The sequence below is a fragment of the Taurulus bubalis genome, assembly GCF_910589615.1.
Source record: "Taurulus bubalis genome assembly, chromosome: 14".
Taxonomy (NCBI): Eukaryota; Metazoa; Chordata; class Actinopteri; order Perciformes; family Cottidae; genus Taurulus; species Taurulus bubalis.
This window is the reverse complement of record NC_136602.1, coordinates 20,439,922-20,462,262: the sequence shown is the minus strand read 5'-3', so window position 1 is coordinate 20,462,262 and position 22,341 is coordinate 20,439,922. Positions and strand designations below refer to the sequence as shown.

Below are 22,341 nucleotides of genomic sequence, written 5' to 3'. Positions count from 1 at the left end.
TACTTTACAAGTCAAAAATGTTTTTAAATGTACTTTTTTTTTGTAACACAAACTACTAAACACAAAATTAAGGAATAAATAAGGAATACAATTAATAAAGTGAATAAAAGATGAATAAATGGTTAATAAATGATTACATGTGACCAGGTAGCATCAGTGACTGATATCATTGATTAATGTTTTTCAATTAAATTAGTTTTTTGAAATTTGTAAAAAAGTAGGTGAGAGTTTAAGGAGCACCGGGGGAAGATTGTAAACAACGGCACACAAGTTAGATTTTTAAGAAAGTTGAAACGCTTGTCGATGTTTATTGATTTCCTAATTAGTCTAGCATCTAGTATTCGTTCCTGCAGAGGCCATTATCATTTTCAAACAATATTTAGCCTATGAACTGCCTCAAGGAAAAAAGAGACACCACCACTTGACTCCAACTATGTTCCTGCCAGAAGCAGCGGTGGATAATCCAATCAATCAGCCATCACTTGACAAATAATCAGTCACGACTTTGAGAACGTCGATCCGGATTAGATCACAACTAGTGATGTGAACAAAGTGGCCTAATGACAGACTGATAAAGAGTTTGTATTAATTTGAGTCAATCACGAGTAAAATTCAATGCTAAAAAAACAGCATAGTTACCCCTGAGGTGTATGAATTACATACTACTGTAAAAATGCAATAAAATTAAAATAAAAACAATTTCCATGGGCACGGCTCTCTTTGTGTTGAGCAGTTTTTCAAACAGCTCCTCAAAAGGGTCCCAACATTTTACCAGTTTATGATACATACCAGTCCAACAAATAAAAGAGGAGCCTCATGGAGCCAATATCTTTGACTTCTACAGCCCCCAGTTCTTCACAATAACCCAGCTATCATTCTCAAAGCAACATGTTGGAATAATTAAAATAAAGCGCCTCCTACTGTGAAGCCTCTGCAGGACACTTGAACTCTATTAAAAAGGGATCCGACCCTCATCTTTTTTTTTTACGGTTGTTTCTATTTCCTCTACAACAACCTGCGCAGTATTGTGATGTGTGAGTGTTGCAGACTTACAACATGGAGGTGAGTCTGAAGTGACCTCTATCGTCACCACAGCTATGTCGACAACCACGGCTAACTTTGTGATTCAGATACACAGGTTTTTTTATTTTCCCCTCTTGCCCACTACTCGCGTTCGCACGCACGCACGCACGCACGCATCCAGCAAACACACACGCACACACACGCACGCATCCAGCAAACACACACACAAAAACACACAGGATCAGTCAGATTAAAGGCTTCCTGGTGGAAGCGGCGAGAGGTTGGGTGAAGGTGTAGGTGGGGAAACACAGCAGGCCCCTGGCGGTTGCCCTCCCCAGCGCTTCCTAGCTGCTGCATGTTGACCTGTCTGCCTCCCTCACAGTTTGGCAGCCATGAAGTTGATGTGAGGCTTGACCAAGGGGAAGAGAGGCAGGCTCCTCTTGAACTCGGTCATGTCCTGAACCAGTGTGGGCTACGAGGAAAACAAAAAACAAATGACAAAACATCCCGACGTCGTCACATCGCTCTGCTTGGTCTGTCTTTTTGAGGGCAGAGCCCCTCCGTAAACTCCAGTTATGGTAAATAAACCTACACGTTAGTGCTCTAACTAGACAGGAGCGTCTGGTAGTGTGGTAGTGTGCTTACATCAGTAACAACAGGACAATCTTTTTTTATCATCTGTCAAACTGGTGGAAATTTATTTTTGCCAGGGATAGTTTTTATCACTTACTTCTTTCTTTTTTTCCATCTGCGAAAACAGGTGAGTTTTAATTCACATAACTTGCTAACACACTGAATATGTGCCTTTTGTTAAAACTGCATGGAGAAGGTAGAAAGGTGCACTTAGCTGAGGGCAATTTCCTTACTCATCATAATTATCATGCCATTATTTTATCCAAATAAACATCTGCGTGATTTGAACTTAATTGTTGTCATCATACACACAGAGCGTGACCAATACCTGTGGCAGGGACGGAGCGGGAGCCAGGTTGACGTCATTCTGAGCGGGGAACTCTCCCACTACTGGACCTGGTAAACACACACGGTGACACTCAGGTCAACCAGACACAGAACGAACCCACCGAACGTCTAAACAAAACCCTCAAAAACCAACATGTGAACACAGAGACTCACAGGAGTCCATCTCTCTGGACGGGACGTGCACGGACACCTTGTGTCTGTCTCTTCGGGCTTCATTCCTCCTGCAGGGACACAGAACAGAGAGGGGGGGAGAAGACGGCATCATTGCTATGACCAGAAACGTAAATGTGATTTATTATTTAAATAGTTGAGGGGGAGGCACACAATTCCATCAGTACGTAACTGGAATTAATGACCTCTGCGTTATAAACTTAGAAGAACAGAAGAAGGAAGACCTGGTTCGTCTGCAGTCAGACAGCGTCAACTCGGGCCACCAAAAAATGAAGATAAAAAAAAGACAACGCTTCTGCGATTGCAGACGATATGACATTAGAAATGCATTAGGTTTATTCTGCATGAGGCCTGTAATAGTTTCTGCTGAGCGGAGATAATGCCAGTTCTTTCAGCGCCTACGTGTCTTTGGTCCTTTATCCCACTAGAAACTAGACTGGCTGGCTGTCATTATGGCAGCCGATATGCTGTGAGCGTCCCGTGTCACAGTGTCACCTCTGAGGCTATGAATAGAAGCGGTGGGGGGGAATGAAAGCTGGGCGGGCCGACAATCCAGTAAAACCATGTGTTCACACACACACACACACACACACACACACGTTTAGAAACTCTTAAACCAGCTAATCAATTATGTAGGGATACAATTGAACTGGAATGGCTCAAATAATGCTTGAAAAGCTGGTTATGTAAAATAAAAAAAAATGGGACTGCCAAATTCTAATCGTTTCAACCTTGAGTGGAAGCAGACGTTTGTACCAAATTTGAAGTAGTTGGCTCCTTTGCATGTTTAGAAGTATAGGGGACAGGAATAGATAATGCATGGGTCGCCACATTAATACACTGAAAAAATAATAACGACAGTAGTACCAATGACCAAAATTAGAAAGAGGCCGAACAAATATTTATCATGGTTGTCATTTAAAAGACTCACGGGAATGGGACGGACCTAAAAAAACATGAAATGCTAGTCCATGCACGGGGTGCTAGGTGGATGGAGACAAACACCGCCTCATGACCTTAAGGTGCTCACTTTGCGTTAATTAATTTGCATTCTGGTGCTTTCGATCACTTGCATGCATTTTCAAATGATTGATTGCTCTCTGAAATATTCCAACTCTCCCATGTCATAAAATGGTTATTGTTGGAATTTATGCAGCCGCCTAATAATGACACCTCTGCCGTCAACACAGCAATAACCACAGCCATAAAGTACCACAATTAGGTCAAATGAGCGTCATAATTCAGGCTGCCGTTTGGTTAAATGCACCATGGGAGCCATTTTATAAATATTAGCTTGTGTATTAACAGTAAATGATGAGCTAGAATTCTCAATGCTCAGAGTTGTTTGGCGTTTATAGTTTTAATATCTACTCATGCCAACATGCGAGGGTTTGAATGTCTGACTTCCTTATTTATTATTTCATTAACCAACACTGATTCACAGCCAACACCTTCATCATCCATTCATGACCAGTTTTTGAGAAAATATTAAAATGTTCAAGAAGTGTGTGTTTGAGCACTTCTATTGGCCACTTTTCTCATTGTATTCATGTGATTTTATAGATCTCAATGACATTTGGATATTATGAAAATAGTTCACAGAAATGTGTTCCTGAAAACATTTGAGCCGAGAAATCAGCCGCGCAGTCTTCATTTTACTGTTACTTGTAAATAAATAAAAATGACATTCGCAGTAGTTTATGGGATCAGTAGTTCCTTCACTATTAAAATAATTAGGTTTAAAATCTTTGGCTTGGTTCCATGATTACTCCTAATATAATATTTTTTTAAATAACACTGGAGTAAATTAATTACAAATTCACATTTCGGAGCCGTTGAAAAAGTGGACAGTCACTGTTCAGCTCTACAACTCAATAACACAAATTTGCCTGAAACCTGGACAGACCACCACACCCTCTGTCCCAGGACCCTCACGAGTCTCCCACTGCTCGCCGTTTCTTAAATGTAGTCATGGAAAGCGACATTGTGTGACAGAGTTGTTTTACTTACTCTGTAGAAGTGCATTATGTTTTCCTTCGTCAAAGTCTTCAGGTAGGACACTTCAGCGTTATCTGCAACACAAACAGGGGCAAACAGTTTATTTCAAAAATTTCAAAAACAAGCTTTAAAATTCTTTGACACTCGCAATCCTGCTGCATAATAATCCTGCAGAAAGCACCAGTAATCTGGTACATATTAGTGGGCTCATTTGTTATTGATACTGTATGTGACACAATGTGTATCGTGACAAAAGGGAAGACTTTTCCAATCAACAGTCTCTCTATTGCCATGAACAGGTTGATGGTAAAACCAAGCAGAACAACATGTTAAAGCATCTTTTACACAAAATGTTGAAAAATAAAATGTATTACTGAATCCAAGCAAAAGGAAACAATTAACTAACAGAAAGTGTGTGTGTGTGTGTGTGTGTGTGTGTGTGTGTGTGTGTGTGTGTGTGTGTAAACTCTGACTAATAAAGGTTTCTGTGCCCTTGGCGTCGGGCGTGCCCTCTCCTGACCCTCCTCTTTTCGAACACCGCTACTATCAGTAATCACCACCACTCCCTTGGCAGCCTTTCAGTGCTGCCATCACTCAGGGCTTTAGGCAGATTACCAGTGAATCGGGCCATTACAATCCATTATGATACTCGGGAGAGTGCTGCAAGAGTTGTGTGCTACGGCTGCAGATTATCTCAATCAATCAATCCCAATTCGTGCAGCTCTAAGCAACATCCTGCTCTCCTCTGGGACTGTCCGACACGTTGATAAGTCTATCCTTCAAAGTTGTATTGGACTTTCTACATAACACTCAAGCTCACACAAACAGCTGGTAGATTAGAAAGCGTTTTGAATATATATTTCAATGTACTTAAAAAGGTGCATTTGGATTGAAACCTAAACATGATCGAAGAGATAGCGGTGAGGCGAAACGGACTGCTGGGAGGCCTCACCTCTGTCAAAATGATTACATGAATTACATGAAGCACTCGTCAGGCAACATCTTTGGCTTATTCAGGCGGCTGAAGGCCATAATTCTAAAACGATTAGCTTTGATAATCATACACAAATTTCCTACATGTCAAAAACAATTTACTGTAAGTGCGTTTACGTCCTCATGTTATTCTAATTACGTATCGTCTCTGTACCTTGATAACTAACAGTCTGGCACTAGGATTACGGCACTGCTTTCACGAAAACTCAATCCATTCATTCTCCAAGTTATTAAACGTCATCGTGGTTGACAGCTCTAGAACTAACTGCCATGTGCAGATTAAAGCTGCATAACTCTCAAAGAAAAACGCCTAAATAAAACATTCAAAACACGGCTGGCAGCTAAATATAAGCACAACTGACACAGTTTCTTGTCTTTAAATACAATTGTGCTCCGCAAACTGTGTTGTGCTAAACCTTCTGTGGGCTCACCCAGCTGCTCTTGGGTTCTCAGTGAGTTGGAGATGATCTGGCTCAACAGCTCCAGCAGCATGTCGTCTGCCTGTCTGTCTGAAAGTAGATCTCGAGGCCGCTATTGTTGTGCACCTCGTTTTTCTGCTGGTAAACGTAACAGCCACCTGAGAAGAACAGAATAATGTTTATTTATATAATTTTGATTATAAAAACCTATACAAGTTATTATGCCTAGCTGTACACCTCTATAAATAATAATTGTATGCAGAAATGGGTCTTTAAAAAACATAATCAATGCTGCCTAACAAGTTAGCCGTTTCAAAAGTAGCTATGAAGTCACGCCCACGCATTTTACTCGAGTCGTAGATGAGTGTAAGAGAGTAAAACAGGCAAGTTCAGACCGAGGACAGTGGTGACACTCTCCAGAGAGGAGGAGACGGACGTTCTGCTGAACGCCGACATCTGTTGTTTTTTTGCTGAGTGGTTCCAAAATTCGTCTCCTCTTGCTTTTCATCTGTACTTTAAACTTTCCTTTGAGCAGAACATGGAGAGGAGCCATCCGTTCCTGCGCTGGGAAAACTTGTTCCTTTCCCACTCGGCTTCAGTTTGTTTGAGTCTATCGTGATCAAGCTCACTCTGCCGAGTTGAGGCTGGGTAATGCGGGTCCCTTATGCACATGCTGACTGAGCACTTCGGCTCTAGGTTCGGGGAGCATCACGTCCAGTCGCCAACATCTCCCTAAGGATTATTTCCCCAACATGTCAACGGTTTTACTGAAGTCTACTTGGAAAAAATAGAAAAGTAACAATAAACATTGTGGGATGGGAAACTCTTTGATTAACCAAAGCACTAATAGGAACTGTGGAAAGGCGGTGTGTCGTTGTGTGTTTTGTTTCTTCAGTGTGATAGCTTTCTGTCTACTCAAAAGAAGTAAATCCTGCATACTGAGAGGTAAACGGGACAGTTTTGGACGGCACAAGGGCTTACTGCACAACGTACTACTTTAAATTCTCAATCAATCACTTTATGACCATATAGTTCACAGGTATGCCAGTCTTTTTTGTCTTTGCTACCGAAAACACAAATACCTTTAGTTGCAGATTTTGTTGTTTTTCGTTGTGAGTCCATTAAAATATTATAGGAAGTATTAAAAAGCCTTGTCAATCAAATAAACAGTGACAGCAATTTGAAATTTGGATATTAGGCTATCTTTCAAATTACATTTGGATCTAGGGCTGCAACTAATGATTATTTTAATAATCGATTAATCGGTTGATTACTTTTTCGATTAATTGATTAATCAATTAACAAAAACATTAATTTCCAACCCTTTATTCAAAAACTGAAGTGACAGTGCAAATTCACAGTGCAAAACATGTTCAGAAAGCACAAACAGGTTGCTCCTTGAACATCCCTGAGCTGTTAATTAAAAAAATACAATAAAAATTGACTAACACAAAAAACATACACATGTATGCTTTACATCTGCCAAATGTGAGCCCTTTTTACCTTGATCTCCTTGGGGCAGAGGCTGCATTTAGCATGCCCTGCTTTATCAATATGTATGAAACACTGGGACAGTGGGAAGCTGTACTGCTCCTTTTACGTCTGTTTTGACCTCCACCTTCCTTAAACTATTTCATTCACATCATCTGATCAATATTTGGGTCTCTTATGACCACGACGTCACGGTATTGGCTAAGCCCAACTATGTGATTTGATTCATTCTACTTTGAGTAAAAAATTAAATAAAAACACCTGCAGCCAGATCCGCCGGTGTGCCGGTTTAACGTTAACGAGTGACAGCGTGAACTGAACCAGACCGGGGGGTTACGGCATGTTTCGTCATGTTACGGTTTTATCCAAGAAAGACTGAACTGTAACGGAACATAACGGAACTTTAACGACAACACACAACCCAAACACATTAGCTAACGTGATAGCAAGCTGACTAGCTTCCATTAAAAACAAGTTTGAGGGAAATGAAGACGCTGTCGACATCTTAACGCTGATTGGCCAAGACTCGTCACATCAAAGATGTTCTATTCCTAAGATCACGACCTCAGGTTTTCTCCGTGTCTCACTCCTATCTCAGAAAAGCTGGCTGGCTAGTTGCTCTGCTCCGGTCTTTTTTTCTTTTCTCCACGACTTATTGAATGCCGTAATAATCGCGTGACACAACGGATCGATGATGAAATTCGTTGCCAACTCTTTTGATAATCGATTTTTATCAATTTTATCGATTCGTTGTTGCAGCCCTATTTGGATCCCAGTGTTCCTTTCACAAAGATTGATGTCTAACTGGACCGATTAATGGGAACTTTTGGCTCTAAAGCTTTCAGCTGCGACAGTAATAATGTGCTATTTGAGTTGACCGTCCGCCGGTTTGTCATTTCATAATCCAACTTTATGTTTACATCCTGTATGTCCTTCTCCTGCGCTCCTGCTCTGTGTCTGACTGGCAGCCTGGAGCCCAGCCTGGAAAATCCCTCGGCGAAACACAGGATGTCTGCAGGTGGCCCTGCACGGCCCAGATTTTCCCCTCCACAAAACTCGACCTTTCCTAATGTAATCAGAAAGTGAACACAGGGGCTTTGCTTGCCGTGTGTGCATTCGTCTCTGAGCTGAGAGGAAGGTGTGTACGCACTTTGCCCAATGACGTCCATTTCCAGTCAGCGACTATTATGTTTCTCTGAGGGAAATGAGGGCTGTCAAACTTAATCAAGTCTTTACAAACGCAAAACAGTCACAGATGCTGAGGACAGGAGCGCTGGGTTAGGACTCCTCTGCATGGCCACTGAGGAGACAGGCACGACTGGCAAGTGATGACTAAGAGTGCTCAACCGGCGTGTGACCGGGATGAGGGTCTGTACAGGACCTACCGTCTGGAACCTGCACCTCTCTGTAGCGAATCAGCTGGCTCGGGAGGAGGGGCTTTGTGTGAGCATTCTCGATGAGCGCGTCCTCCAGCATTTGAATCATGCCAAGTGCAGACTGGAGAGATAAAAACAAAGGAGGGAAAATAATGGTAATAGGTTTAGCTGTTCTTGCAACCAAACAACAAGGATGTCATTAAAGCTATATCTTTTATAGCTTTAATTAATCAATGTTTTACAGTAACATTTCTTGACTTGTAATTGCCTCATTTGCTAACATTATTAAGCACAAAGGTCCCATCAAAACAGGACTACATAATTTATCATCTATTGCTACGTTCACACTATCGCAACGCAGCGCTTTTTCGCGCGAGTTTACTCGCTCGACTTTACTCGCTCGACTTTACTCGCTCGACTTTATGTGGTTAATTTGCGTCATTCGCTTATTCGAAAGGGGGCGCGGCTTATCTCTGTGGCTTATCTCCATAAAAACAGTTACCATTTCCGCCATCCACCATTGACATAACCACTAGTTCTGCTTTATACTTGTTGTGGAAATCCCACAAACGTCGGAACATAAACGCCTGGGTGTCTGGGTTCATAATATTGTCCGCACACAGCTCCGACCCCTTCAGGAACTGCGTCTGAATGAAGCCGCTTCCAGCGCTACTTTAGGTTTCTAGGTTTCTAGGTTTTCTTTTACTTCAATTTTAGTTTTTACATTTTCAACTTGTTTTGATAACTAGTATTATTCTATTTTGTATCTCTTAAGGATTTTATAATTTGTTTGTCTCATGTTTTTAAATAACTGCATTATTGATTTATTTATCTTATGAAAAGGTAATATGTAAAAAGATTATTATTACTAATTTCATTATTGTATGAACAAGCCGACACTAAAAATGAGATCATCCCTCCCACTGGTGAGACCGATTGTCTCTCCAACAGGCGGCGGCGCTGTTATCATTGCAAGGAGTAAGGCGGGTGCTGCGACAGCTGGGACCTCATGAAAAGTGAAACTTAATCACAGGATCTTATGAGAGGTTTTTGACTATAATCCTTTGTGATATCATAGGAAGGCAAGAAAGGCTGAATGTGTGAAATGCTTGAGAATCAAAAGTATTCAATATTCGTCTGAGAAAAAGGCAAATGCATATTTTACGAAACATATATAAAAAGTAAAACACAGTGACAAACCTCCTTGGTGATGTTGCCGTGGAGAAGGGCTTCGATATGTAACTGTGACAATAGCTGAGGTATGAAGGTCTTGAGGCGTGGGAGAGTCACATCTGGAATACAGATCACAGAAAACGGCAAACTATCAAACTGCAATCAAGTTTTAAAAAGGGAAAAAAACTAAATAACTTGTGTGTGGGGATTTCAGCGCAGGGCATTTCTTTCACGAACAAGACAAAAAGCAGTCAAACATTAGACGATCATGCAAGCCTGGTGACACACACACACACACACACACACACACACACACACACACACACACACACACACAAATCAAGTCTGTCTTAACGTGGTCTGTATTCAATCTGAATTCAAGCAGCGTCTGACCCAAATTCAAGGATGAGCAACTACAGGGATACACACACACAGAAGCTAGGAAACATGATTTCGTGTCAACAGCAACACAAACTAACAAACTAGGCAAAAAAGACTGAAAGTGTCTCAAAGAGCCCATACTGAGAGACGGCAGGATGGTAAGGACCCCGATAAGAGAACACGGCGGGGTAATTGGAGGCCCTGGTGACTGGGCTGCAGGATTTGACCCTGCAGGTTAATTGAGTGTCATGTGAATTTGAGGATAATCTGCCCTTCAGGTTCCAGACAGGCACTGCGCAGAAGAAAGACTGCAGCTAGGGAGGCATCTGCTCGAGACCAGCCTCAGCATTCAAATGAGGATGTCGGGAAAAAAACAGAAGAGAAGAAAAGCCCTGAGTTGAGGAGGGAAGAAACCCTGAAACCCTGAAACTTCAGTCCAGAAAATCAAGCATATGAAACAAAAACAAAATAAATTGTGACCTTTCTTAAAAAACAGTTATTTAGCCTCAAACAACTACAATGAACTTCAGTGAACTCCATTGGGACCACAGTCGAACAAGAAGGGGGCTAATAAGCACAGGGGGCTGGGACTTTGAGACGGAAGTAAAGAGAAAGATTAGGAGAATCCATCCTCACCATCCAGAGCCTCTTTGAGCTCCTCATTGGGCCAAGCAACCTCAGTCATGAGTAGACGTAGGTAGTACATGGCGTGCGGCTGCTCGGCTCTGAAGTTAGTCAAAGACCTCATGTATCTTGTTTGTGGACCTCAGCTCTGCTTTCAACACCATCATCCCGTCTCTTCTGCAGGACAAGCTCTCCCAGCTGCACGTGCCTGACTCCACCTGACTGACAGGAAGCAGCACGTGAGGCTGGGGAAACACGTCTCAGGCTCTCGAACCATCAGCACCGGTTCCCCCCAAGGCTGCGTTCTTTCCCCTCTGCTCTTGGCTGCAATCTGCCGTCCTTCCAGGACTTGTTCGCTTCCAGGACTCTGAAGCGAGCTAGGAAGATTGTAGCTGACCGCTCTCACCCTGGACACAACCTGTTTGAGTGCCTCCCCTCTGGCAGGAGGTTGAGGTCCATCAGGACCAAGACCTTACGCCACACTAACAGTTTTTTCCCGTCGGCAGTCGGGCTCATCAACAGAGCCCGGGTCCCCCACTGACTGTCACCCCCAGGACTATTTTTCTTTCTTTTCTTTCTTCTTTCTTTTTTCTTACTGGTCACTCCTTTGCACACTTCATATTTAAACACTCATGCCAATTAACATACACTTTAACTTAAACACACATGTCACTTTAACGTACACTTACATTAACGTTATCTGTTTGTCTGAGCACTTTATCTTATACTTGATTTAATACCCATTGCACTGTTGTTGTCGTTGATTGTTGTTTGTCTCGTCTAATGTATGCACCTTCCGCCTAGAAAAAATCCTCGTTTGTGTAAACATTCCTGGCAAATAAACGGTTTCTGATTCTGATTCTGATGTACTGCGGGGAAATGGAGAAGGCAAAGTCAGTTCAACAGCGACACTTTATAACCGGGATTTAAAACAAAGATAAAAAGAGCATGTCAGAACTACTCTAGCAAATCAAAATGACTACATTTATCTTGTGTTGTAACGTAGGTTCTCTAGGTTCAATAAATTGCAAGTCATCTGTTTGCTCAATCACGACTCATCCCAACTTTGCACGGGTGATGGAGTTGCAGTCAGAGCTTACCTCTTCTTTGATGATGTCAAAGCACTTTTCATCAATCTCAAAGTTGGCCATCTTCTCAACGATCTTCTGAAGCAGGATGTGTTGTTTGTCACTGTAACCTTTAACAGACAGCTGCAGCCGACAGTGAGAGAGGACAGATGGTACATTGTCAACAGACAGAAAGGAAACTATTATTTATTTGGTGTGGAATTAGTGGTCAAGAAAAGCCCATCCCTCCTCCCAATTTATAAAGACATGCTAAAATATCTAGGAGCACGTATATATTTGCCTTAAATGTTCCAATTAACTTCAAACAAAAAAAGGTGGAAGAACATACATAAAAAAAGGTCAATATTAACTGTTACACTGCCGAACAGCATGCTGGGTAGAGCTTGCTCACCGTTGTCGTTCGTGAAAACTTTTGCGCCCAAATGACGCGTATACTCGAGTGTTGATGCATCTATGTCCCGGCAGGTATATTGCTCAGAACCCAAGGAGGCGCAGTGTCAAGTGTGAAGTGGTTTGGATGAGCGGTTCCAGAGAAAGCTGCAAGCAGTAAAACTGGAGGCCAAGCAAACGTTTAGGAGGCACGCTTCTAAACGGGCACGGCACTAGTTTAAAAATATAACAGTCAAAGTTATTTAAAGCCTCTACTTTGCAATGTCATCTGAGCCTCGTGGCCCTTCATGATTCAGCAAAACCTCCAGCTACATGGCTGTGCTCTCAGACTCATCCCATTCCTCACCACCTGATGTCGCAGGGATCCCTGCGGCGACACCTATTAAAAGTAATCTTCCCAAACATCATTAACCTTGACAAAAGCCCGGCCAGCCACACCAATACTGCTGACTCAAATCACTTGCAGTCCATTACACAACTACACAGATAGTGTGCTGCATAGCTGTCTCTAAGGACACGTAGCAATTATGAATTCACTTATGAGAGGAAGCTAAAGAATGCGGGTCACTAGGTCATGCGACAGAGGATGACGAGTGTTAGTAAAGGAAGTTACTGAGTTGTAAGGTTTTTTGCAAAGACAAAATTGACCCACCATAAAGGGTTTTGCAGTGTTTCATTGGCCAACGACGGACTAAACCAAGCTAATCCAGCCTATCCCAGTTTATAGTACCTTATGTGTGAAATGAAAAAAGCCTAAGAGAATCCTACTTAATTATGGACGGTGGACGAGGAACAGTGGACGAGGAAGAAGTTGCAAGATTTCCCTTTTAAATGACTTTTGATGTATATTACTCTTCTAGAATTCATTAAAAAAATCCTAAAATCCTGTAACGGCATTGGCCTCAACCTGCCTTAATTAAGGAGCAGCTAACCCACTTAAAAGCATTTCAGTAAAATGGCATTCAAGTTGAGGTTTGTGTAGCGTTTCCTCGTTTGCATTAACAAGACGGCCTGGGACACTGTGTGACTGACCAGAGTTCTGTTAACATTACAGTAAAACAACTATTGAGAACAGCTTCCAGTATATTTATAGCTTTAAGTGTAACTCTTCCTTCAGCTCATTTGAAAGATTCAAATAGGTTTATTGTAGAGCAGCTATAGGGATTTTCAATAACAATTGATCAAAACATGTTTTCTAGACATGTTTCTGCATGGCTGAAAACGTTTAACTATCGCTACTCGTGTTTTATGTGCATTCATTGTATTAGGAACAGTATTTGTTTTATTATTATAGTATCGACTAGAACTTATGAGGAAAATCTTTAGTATTACCAAGTAAATTGTTGATATACTAGTGAGGACCTTGTACCTTAAGTTCCAGCTGAACTACAAAAGGTTCAGTTAGTTACGCACCTGAAGAACTCAAAGTTCAGGCAAGCCTTGTCATCCTGCTTGAACCACACCTTGCTCATTGCAGTGTCCTGGAAAAAAATAACACAACAGGCAATTCTTATTTTCATATTCAAATCCATTCTGTGCAAAGATAATTGTTTGTGGTCCCTGGAAATGAAGTCAGCTACACACAGAGTGTGATTTGTTCAATCATAAATTCAACAAAATTACTTTGATATGAACAGATTACACAAGAGTCGTCAAGCAATAAAAGAAAAAAGGCTTTTAGCGAGTCTTTCCTCAGAGAGTCTGAATAAGTACGCTGGTGTGAATATCTTACCTCCTCTGATTTGACATGATGGCCTCAGGTCTCAATCACAATACCGTATTAACATATGAAAGCATAAGAGATGTGTTTAACAATATGCAGTTAGGTAATGGAGAGACAACACATTGAGTACTTTGATGGAGCTGTGCAGCAAAACACTTGCCTTGATTAAAGTGGGGACGGGTGGAGCGTCTTTCTCAAGAGTGTAGATCTCGAAGTTGGTCGGGATGAACTCGTTTTTCATGGGCAACTTGAACTTGTTGTTGAGGTCTGCACTTGCCCATTTCTGAAACACAGGCGTATAACAAGCAGTGTTATAATTTACCTTTGCTCAGTACTCATTTTTACTCAACGTACTTTGACCACATCATAATGTAACTCGATGAAACCTCCGTTAGCAGACGTTAGCTCGGTTATTTAGCCAAGCAGAACTGTGCTGCCCACCCGCTGCTTCCAGCCAACGTTAACTAGTTCTCCTCCTGCTGACTTCAACACAGACTTGTTGGTGTTCACAATGTAGCATTAGCAGGGAAGAATACATAGGGTGCACAAATCAAATGTTTAACCGCAGGTTTGTAGTAGTAGTTTGCATAGGTGCAGTACGGATCGGGTAGTGAGTGACACGTGTTGTAGTGTCTGCGTCGTGTAAATGAGCTGATAAATAATACGATACTCGATCCTGCACCTGGGGAGCCATCGGAGGCATTTCCGATACTAGTATCGGTATACCAGCAACTTTAACTATGACTGCGGAGATTCACCTCAAGGGACTCCTCAGAGATGGCCTCCTGTTTGTACTGGGTGCCATACCACTCTTCTGTCCTGTCTGTTTGCCCTTCAAACGACTTGGACACCACTGCAACTCTAGCAGGGGGGAAGAAAAGAGAGACACACTTTACACAGACACAAAAACCTCTCTGTCAGAGCTGATTGGATACTCTCTGTAACCACAGCAGCAGATGAGGCGCAAGTGGTTTTCTATAAAGTATTGCATTTGGATCATATCTGTGGTGGTACAGATTCATTCACAAAGTGTCTAACTCTAATTGATGAGCTAAATTGGGATTATAATTTCTAGTACTTTAATGATGCTACCTGACTTGCTATAACTTCGCTCACAGCTGCTGGTATGAGACCGATACATGAGGAAACACTGTCATGAATTCAAAGTAGTGCTGGCAATATAGCAAGGTTAAACAGCCACTTTAGTAATGGAAGGCACTGGCACCTGAACTGTTAGGGTGAGCCAATGAGGGCACGCAGTCTCCTCCTCAGGAAGCATTAAGAAATGGACTAGATACAAGTCTGCACTTTGTCCGAATCAAGTAGCATCCCATAAAATGCATTACAGTTACACTAGGCTACACTAGACTAGACAACACTTAAAGTTGGACCGTAACAGAGAAGATTGTTATTTACATACACTTGATAATGTATTCCTGAGCAGACATATCCCGCCTCCTGATATATCAAAGTGACCAGCAGCGATAATCAAATCTATGAGGTGTTTTAGCATTCCTTTTCAAGGTAGTACATTGAACATACACAGCTTGTTACAAACTTGGTGCGAAGACGCACACTAATTCCTGTAACTGGTGCAGCAGTGACGATGAAGTACTTAAGTCAATGAGCCATGCTGCTACAGTCAAACAGGTATTGTGGTAGATATGAAAGCCAAGCCTAACTGACTGTGCCTCTGCAAAATCTCAATTATCTCAATGCGGAGTCAACAGCAGCACTAGCCAGCCCAATGACGACAGCAGGTAGAGCGATGCAATGAGCTGCATTGTGTTCCCTAGAAACAACCTTTGCAGATGGAAAGGGGACCTACGTGCACTAGACCAGACACTTTGGAAGTGTAGCAAAAGGGTATCTCCTTGTCCTTGAACCTGAAGGCCACTTTGCCTAAATCCTACAGAGAGAGAGAGAGAGAGAGAGATAGAGAGAGAGAGAGAGACGTATAATGTAACAAGTGAAATCACAACATGCACAACATTTGCATACAATTGACAGGAATTTAGAGACAGATTCTAGAAATAGGATGTGTCGTTCTAATCGTTTAGGAACAGACTTTTGCAGTGTAGCACAAAAAATGAATACTATCCAGCTTCATTTGAGATGGATTCGAACCTGCGAGCTATTTCCACCATCAGTCTCTGCTGTCAAAAGTCTGTGCTGCTCTATTAGTTTCCCCACGGAACAGAAATAAGTAGGTCGGCTTCGTCCTGCCCCTCTGTCTGAGATATTATCTCTGAATAGACAACATTAATTACCTTGCACTCCTCAAACACCCACTCCTGAGGTCCCTCAGTACGCAGTTTTTGGATGTACTGGAACATGTGGAAGATGATGTCCTCAACGTGCACTGCAGTGACATAATATATACATATATACACTATATAGAACATGCCTCAATGAACAGTGTCTACATTTAATTTACTAACAAACAAATAAGACCACAACAGGGAATTATCATAACCACATGCAGCAAATGATTAATGAACTATGGTGCATGTGAGGCGACTGTGCTACTTACAGAGGCCCTCTTCAGTCAAGTCGACATTGATGATAAAGAACATGAATCCCCTGGCTCCTTCTTTTTGCCCTCCAACAAGTGTGTTCACCCAGCCTTAAAAATATTAATAATCATTTTCAGTTAGTCATTAGTACATATAAGATTTAGAATGTAACCTCTTAATAAGTTTAATAGTACATCTTGAATATTCAAAACTTCTACTCTGGTTGAATAATCAATCAGAAAATTATACATAATCAGATTCTTGTACTTATACATTGACAATGTCTTTTCATATAGAAAACAGCCAGTTTTATGATAAAATGGGTAAAAGAAAAATATATATATTATATCACATTAGATACTGGGTATGGCCCAGTAAAAGTGTGAAGAGATTACAGTAAAGTGTGAGAAACATTGGTGAGATAAGTAACCGACTCACTTTGAGGTGTTCTTCCTGGAAGGGGTGCTCAGGGAATTCTGGGATAGGAACGTTCTTGTTCTCCACTTCTCCAAAGAGCTTGACCACCATGGAGGTCAAATCATCTAATGATTCTGTAGGAAGAGAGAAAAAACGTTTACAGTTTTGCTAAGATTTATTTAAAAGTTAATAGACAAGCAGCTCATATGAGTACGAAGAATACCCAGAGAAACGTATTAGTGGTGTTTAACGTATAATAGAAGGATGGATCTTTGACTGCAATCTTCCAGTAAAACATAAACCAACTATCGGACTTTGACCATCAATAAAGTATTTTCAGAACGCACAAAACGATTCAACACCAATGATATTATTGACCAACGAACACACAAGGAAGCTCACGAGACATTCAGCTGATGAGTAGCGTTCTTGTCAGCACTTAATTCAGATGAGAACGCTTTCCAAAATACTGGTGACACGTTTCTGCCTTCAAATTCAGAGCTAGCTCTTATTCAAATGAACCTGTATGTATACAAGAGGATTTAAGAAAAACATTTTTGTGGCATAATAAAACCAATAAATTATTAGCAATCATTCTAAAATAGTGCAATTAATGTTATGACCATTAATACAAAACTTAAGCTCATCTGTTAGAAACCGATGTTGCTTTTATTTTGGAATACACATTTGCTTATTGCAATATCAGCTTTAGTTTATAAGCACATTTGTTCAACGGTCCTTTAACACAAAGACTGAAGATGGCGAAACAGGAATTGGGTGCTGTTCCTTTACCACAAAGGAAGAAGAGGCTTTCAAAGTTTCTCACAGAGGATCACAAAGTCTGACACCAGTACACAGGCCAAACGGAAGCAGTTTTTAGAAAATAAATAAATAAACTAATGTCATGTTTCCAAATCTTAAGAGAATACAAACATGCAAAAATAAAAAAAGAGGATATGATAACTATCCTTTAACAAATACTACAACGGGCTATTTTACTGATGTCCAGTAACACATCGATATATTTGTTTAATTACTTGAAAATCAATCTGAAAATGTAATTGTCTTGCCAATGTACCCCAAGTCATGCATGACTTGCATTGTTTGTTCCTCTCTGTTATCGAGACTGACAGCCAATGGGTTGACAAGTCGCACGAGGCCGATTGAGGTTTGTAGCAACATTAAACCATGATGTTGTGAGAGGTTGACTCTTACCTCTTCCCAACACACACAGTCCCATGAGGTTGGAGGAGTAATATGTGGAATGAAATTTCAGGAGCTCCTGACGAATGTCAATCCCATCTTTACATGGCTGGGTCTCAAGGGTCAATTTGTTACCTAAAAGAGAGAAATAATGTTTTGTCAAAATCATCTCAGAGTACAATTGCGTTGAGAAACCTTTACTAGTTCATTAAAACAAACAAAAAAGAATAATGTATATTGCAACTATCAATTTATTTTGACGAAACACATTTTACAAATATGATCAGTGCATTGACATTTGGTAGTGATCACTGCACAGATTAGAACTATGACTGTTCCTCTTTTAGAATATAAAAGACGCAGTCTCATTGAGGACTGCATAAATATTCAGAGCACTAAAATATAATCATTTAGTCATTTATTCTGAGAACGAATCTGTTTATGATGACCCAGTGACAGTAGCTACATGAACAAGCTGCTTGCCTGCCACCTGTGAATGGACCACTTTTCAAATCTTTTGAGACAGACACAGAAAAACAAAACAACAATCTCAAGACGATCATGCTGGTCCGCTGAGAAGCCATGATTTTCCGGCCTGTCTGATCCTCTTCTCTTCTTAACTGGATAAAGATATAATTCAAGGCTGCCATCAGGTGGCTATTTGGAGCTCGGAGCTGCTCCAAAGTCAACATCACGCAGATTGTTGCCCAAAGAGTAAAACCCTTCATTAAAAGGGTTCTTAAATATCATGGATCGAAGCTGTAGCATGCGTGTAAAATAATGATAACTCTCGTCTACCTGTTCCAAATTTACTGAAGGGGTGGTTAGGGTTGCCAGTGGCCTTCTCTAACTGGAACAGCCTCCAGGCATCATTCATCAGGTTCTTCTCGTGCTCAGAGTCCACAGCATTCACCTCCCGGTCCTTACAGCTCTCATCAAACAGAGGGCACAAGAAGAACTGGGCAAACCTACAGAGGTTGCAAAATGACAGTAAAGGGAACATTAAACAGCATGGTTACAAATGAATGTCAGTACAGCAGTAATTCACTTTCAGATGCATAATGACATTTCTTTAGGGCTGCAAAACATTTCAACATGAAAAAGATTAGCTCTTTCAGCAGTAGCCAAAGGCTGTTAGTGTTTAACAGTGTTTATAGTAGGAGGTTCAAACTCAGTCTTTAGTCCACCAAAAAATGGTGGGTCTAGAAAAATAAAATAATTACCAAATTTGTGTCTGCCTAGAAAGTATATAAATAGAAGGGTATGGTTAAAATAATGTGGCAAGTTAATGATGTATTTCAGACACTGTGCTCTTCTATTTTCAAAAGAGGCAACATCATTAATATTTTAAAATACTCTGCACTGTTCTTTCCTACCAATACAGTTGGCCTTCACAATTCATTGGCACAGGGGAACAATTAGCCGAGCACACATACCCAGGATCCTGCGATACCATCATTCATTTATAAGTAGGTAAGCTTATCCCAATAGGTTAAATTCTGACACCGCCCGACTGCCCTCTGCAAACCCCCACAGTGGACACGTGAACAGAGACCCCTGCAAGGCTGCGGACATCAGTTTCCCCCCTGTGCCCGAGGTTTTCTAGCCTGAGTGGGGGGTAGGAACTATACTGATGTTGCAAAAGAGAGCACAACGAAGCCGGGTCTGGTAACCAGAGACGAACAGACAACAACCTAGCAGCTCAATTGGGTTAACACCTGGACTCCCAAGGAAAACACTGTACAGTGATAAATAAACAAGGTCTGGCAGAGATCTGTCTTAAGGTATATGCAGGCTGAAGAAATAAATAAAAGACAGATTTTTAACTCATGAATGAAAATTTGGGGGATACAATATAAATGTACTGTTCAAGGGTTTTGCCGGTCTTCGGCTACGCGTCGGGCCTAACAACACCCTTGAACGGTACATTATTGGCGATACAGTACTGCCTCCCGTACCTCATTGCTTAATTATGAGGAAATTTACATCTGATTTCAGATTAGATTTGAAAGGAAATGGTCCACAGTTACAAACAAATTCCACTTCATATTAATAGTAGACCACCTTAAGCTGTCACTCAAAGATAATCAAGACATTCAAAATCTCCTTCATGAGCTGAATTCAAATCAATTGATGAGGCAATTTACATCTAATTTCAGATTAGATTTTAAAGGAAATGGTCCAAATTATTTTCTCATAATATAATTACTTATTATATTTAGCACAAAAGTGGTTTTATATTTAGATCTCATGGTTTTCTTACATGATGTTGTGATTATCACATTATGGGCATTTATTACATTCTAATTATAACATCACAAGTTACCACTGGTGTATACCCTAATATTCGTGACTGTTGTATCTGTATTGAGGCTTTATATCTCTTGTTTGGATGTCCCAACCACAATATTGCTTGTATTTTGTGTAATAAATGCAAAATGTATACATTTTCATTTAAATGCAAATGTTCTGACACAATTAGAATTGTCATTTACCTGTAAATCCTCAGCCATCATTTGGGGTTTGTCAGTCTCCACATCAGTGCCTTTTTTCTGCAGCAATGACTGAAGGTGATTTAAATGCTTCTCAACTTTGACCCCACTGGATGGACTTGAAAAAAACACTGCTAGTCTTCCAAACTACTTGCAGTTGTGAGGAGACCGAAGACATGCATGGCCAGATGGTAGTGTTTTGGAGCACTGCAGGATGTAAAACATGACATTGTTTTCGTATTTCAATAATGTACTGTAGGAAATATTCATACCTTATCTAACTGCATTAGACTACATTATATTTGTGTAATTACAGCCCAATGTGCCTTTCATATAAAACATGCAGGTCTAGTGAAATCTGACTATAATATTCCTTGCATTTTACAGGCCATTGTGCTAGTAGCCTAGTAATATGTGTATAGCGAAGACCAGTTCTCACCAGTGTTAGCATAAGTATTAGACAGCACTTTGGGTTTCCACTCTGTTCTTTGCCTAACTTTTGTTATAAAGGAAAGAGATTTAGTTGATCAGGTTGGTCACCAATGCCATATCGAAACTTTGTAAGAACTTCTTCGGCGACTTAGCAACACACAATACAAGTTACATTTCATCTATATTATGTTACTTAGTGTAAGATACAAAAATGAAGTGTCAATATGAAGTTATGCTTACTACTTTCTACACATCTCCTTGGCATTCTTCATAATATGACTCAGGCAGCGATGAAGAATGGGCACCTCAAAGTCAGTCTTTGTTGCATGTCCACTGGCGTTGTAATAGCAATGTATTGTGTCATGCAGATTTTTTTTGGCAAATGACAAACATATTGCCTGCATCAGTGGCGGTTCTACATGTAATTACGCCCCGGGCGAGACCCCCCTCCCGGAAAAATATTTCATTTTGAAAAAAGACCGGATACATTCGTCTACACCGTGAAGGCCGGTCCGTGAAAATATTGTCTGACACGAAACCGGTCCGGCTCAAAAAAGGTTGTGTACCACTGCATTAGAGTACGGCTCCATAGCCCAAAGTGGATCCCGCACGCCGCCGCCGCACCCACACACACGACCCGCAGCCGTCACCCCCCCCCCCAGCAAGCAGCCGCAGGGGGCGCCAATCCGCCAACCCCCCAAGCCCCCACACAGTGACATGATATATATTGGAAAACCGCTTCGGCCCAGATGATTTTTTTTTTTTTAATTTTTTTTTTAAGTGGTCGTGCCACCCCCCCCGTGTCATGAAAAAGTGCCGCCCCTGGCCTGCATTAACACCATTGACCCATCGCAAATCATCATGATAGGGGATCGCAGGACTCGTCCACAGGCCCTTGCAACATCAGTCTGAAATGCTTCGAGGAAGTAGGTCACTGATGATGTGGTGTGGTCGCAGGTCAAATATGTCGCGACTGGCAAGGGAGAGGAGTTTTTCTGGAGATTCCTGACCAGCAGCTTGTAAACATAGAAAGGAGGCGATCCCTTCTCCTTTTTTTAATGCTGCCTGTGGCATCAAGATACATATTGTCCTCACGGCATCGCTCCTGAAATATTTCAATCCCCCTGTGTGACCACAGAAGAACATCTTTTTTGTGCATAAACACCTAGTGGAGGACCTCATCTGGAGCGTTTGTTTTTTATCCAGCATTATCTGCAGACTTAAAATGTCACTGTTATGCTGGCGACTCTTCTGTCGTACTTCCCAGGAAATATGTTTTAGCACCTGAGGAGTAGGAGCCTCATCTCTGCAGCCAGAGTCCATGACATCTTCATTGATGCTTAACATTTTTTCCAGATACATGGCTCTGGGTAATTGATTTTGCAAGTCTTTGCCTGTTATTGGCTCTTACTGGTCTTTTCTTAGTTCCGTGCGATTATGGAAGGTCATC

The 22,341-nt window shown here is 41.3% G+C and overlaps 1 pseudogene across 1 annotated transcript; it reads right to left on the bottom strand.

Annotated features, from left to right (window-relative positions):
* Positions 1-1,399: 1,399 nt before the first annotated feature.
* On the bottom strand, positions 1,400-19,930 carry LOC306746825 (insulin-degrading enzyme-like; annotated as a pseudogene). Its single transcript has 19 exons — positions 19,926-19,930; positions 18,766-18,935; positions 17,980-18,102; positions 16,782-16,898; positions 16,365-16,457; positions 16,102-16,193; positions 15,632-15,740; positions 14,590-14,754; positions 13,992-14,114; positions 13,518-13,589; positions 11,731-11,841; positions 10,643-10,757; positions 9,653-9,744; positions 8,462-8,573; positions 5,598-5,743; positions 4,182-4,247; positions 2,158-2,214; positions 1,985-2,052; positions 1,400-1,495 (listed from the first exon to the last, which is right to left on the bottom strand). The product of its transcript is annotated as an insulin-degrading enzyme-like (transcript).
* Positions 19,931-22,341: the final 2,411 nt, after the last annotated feature.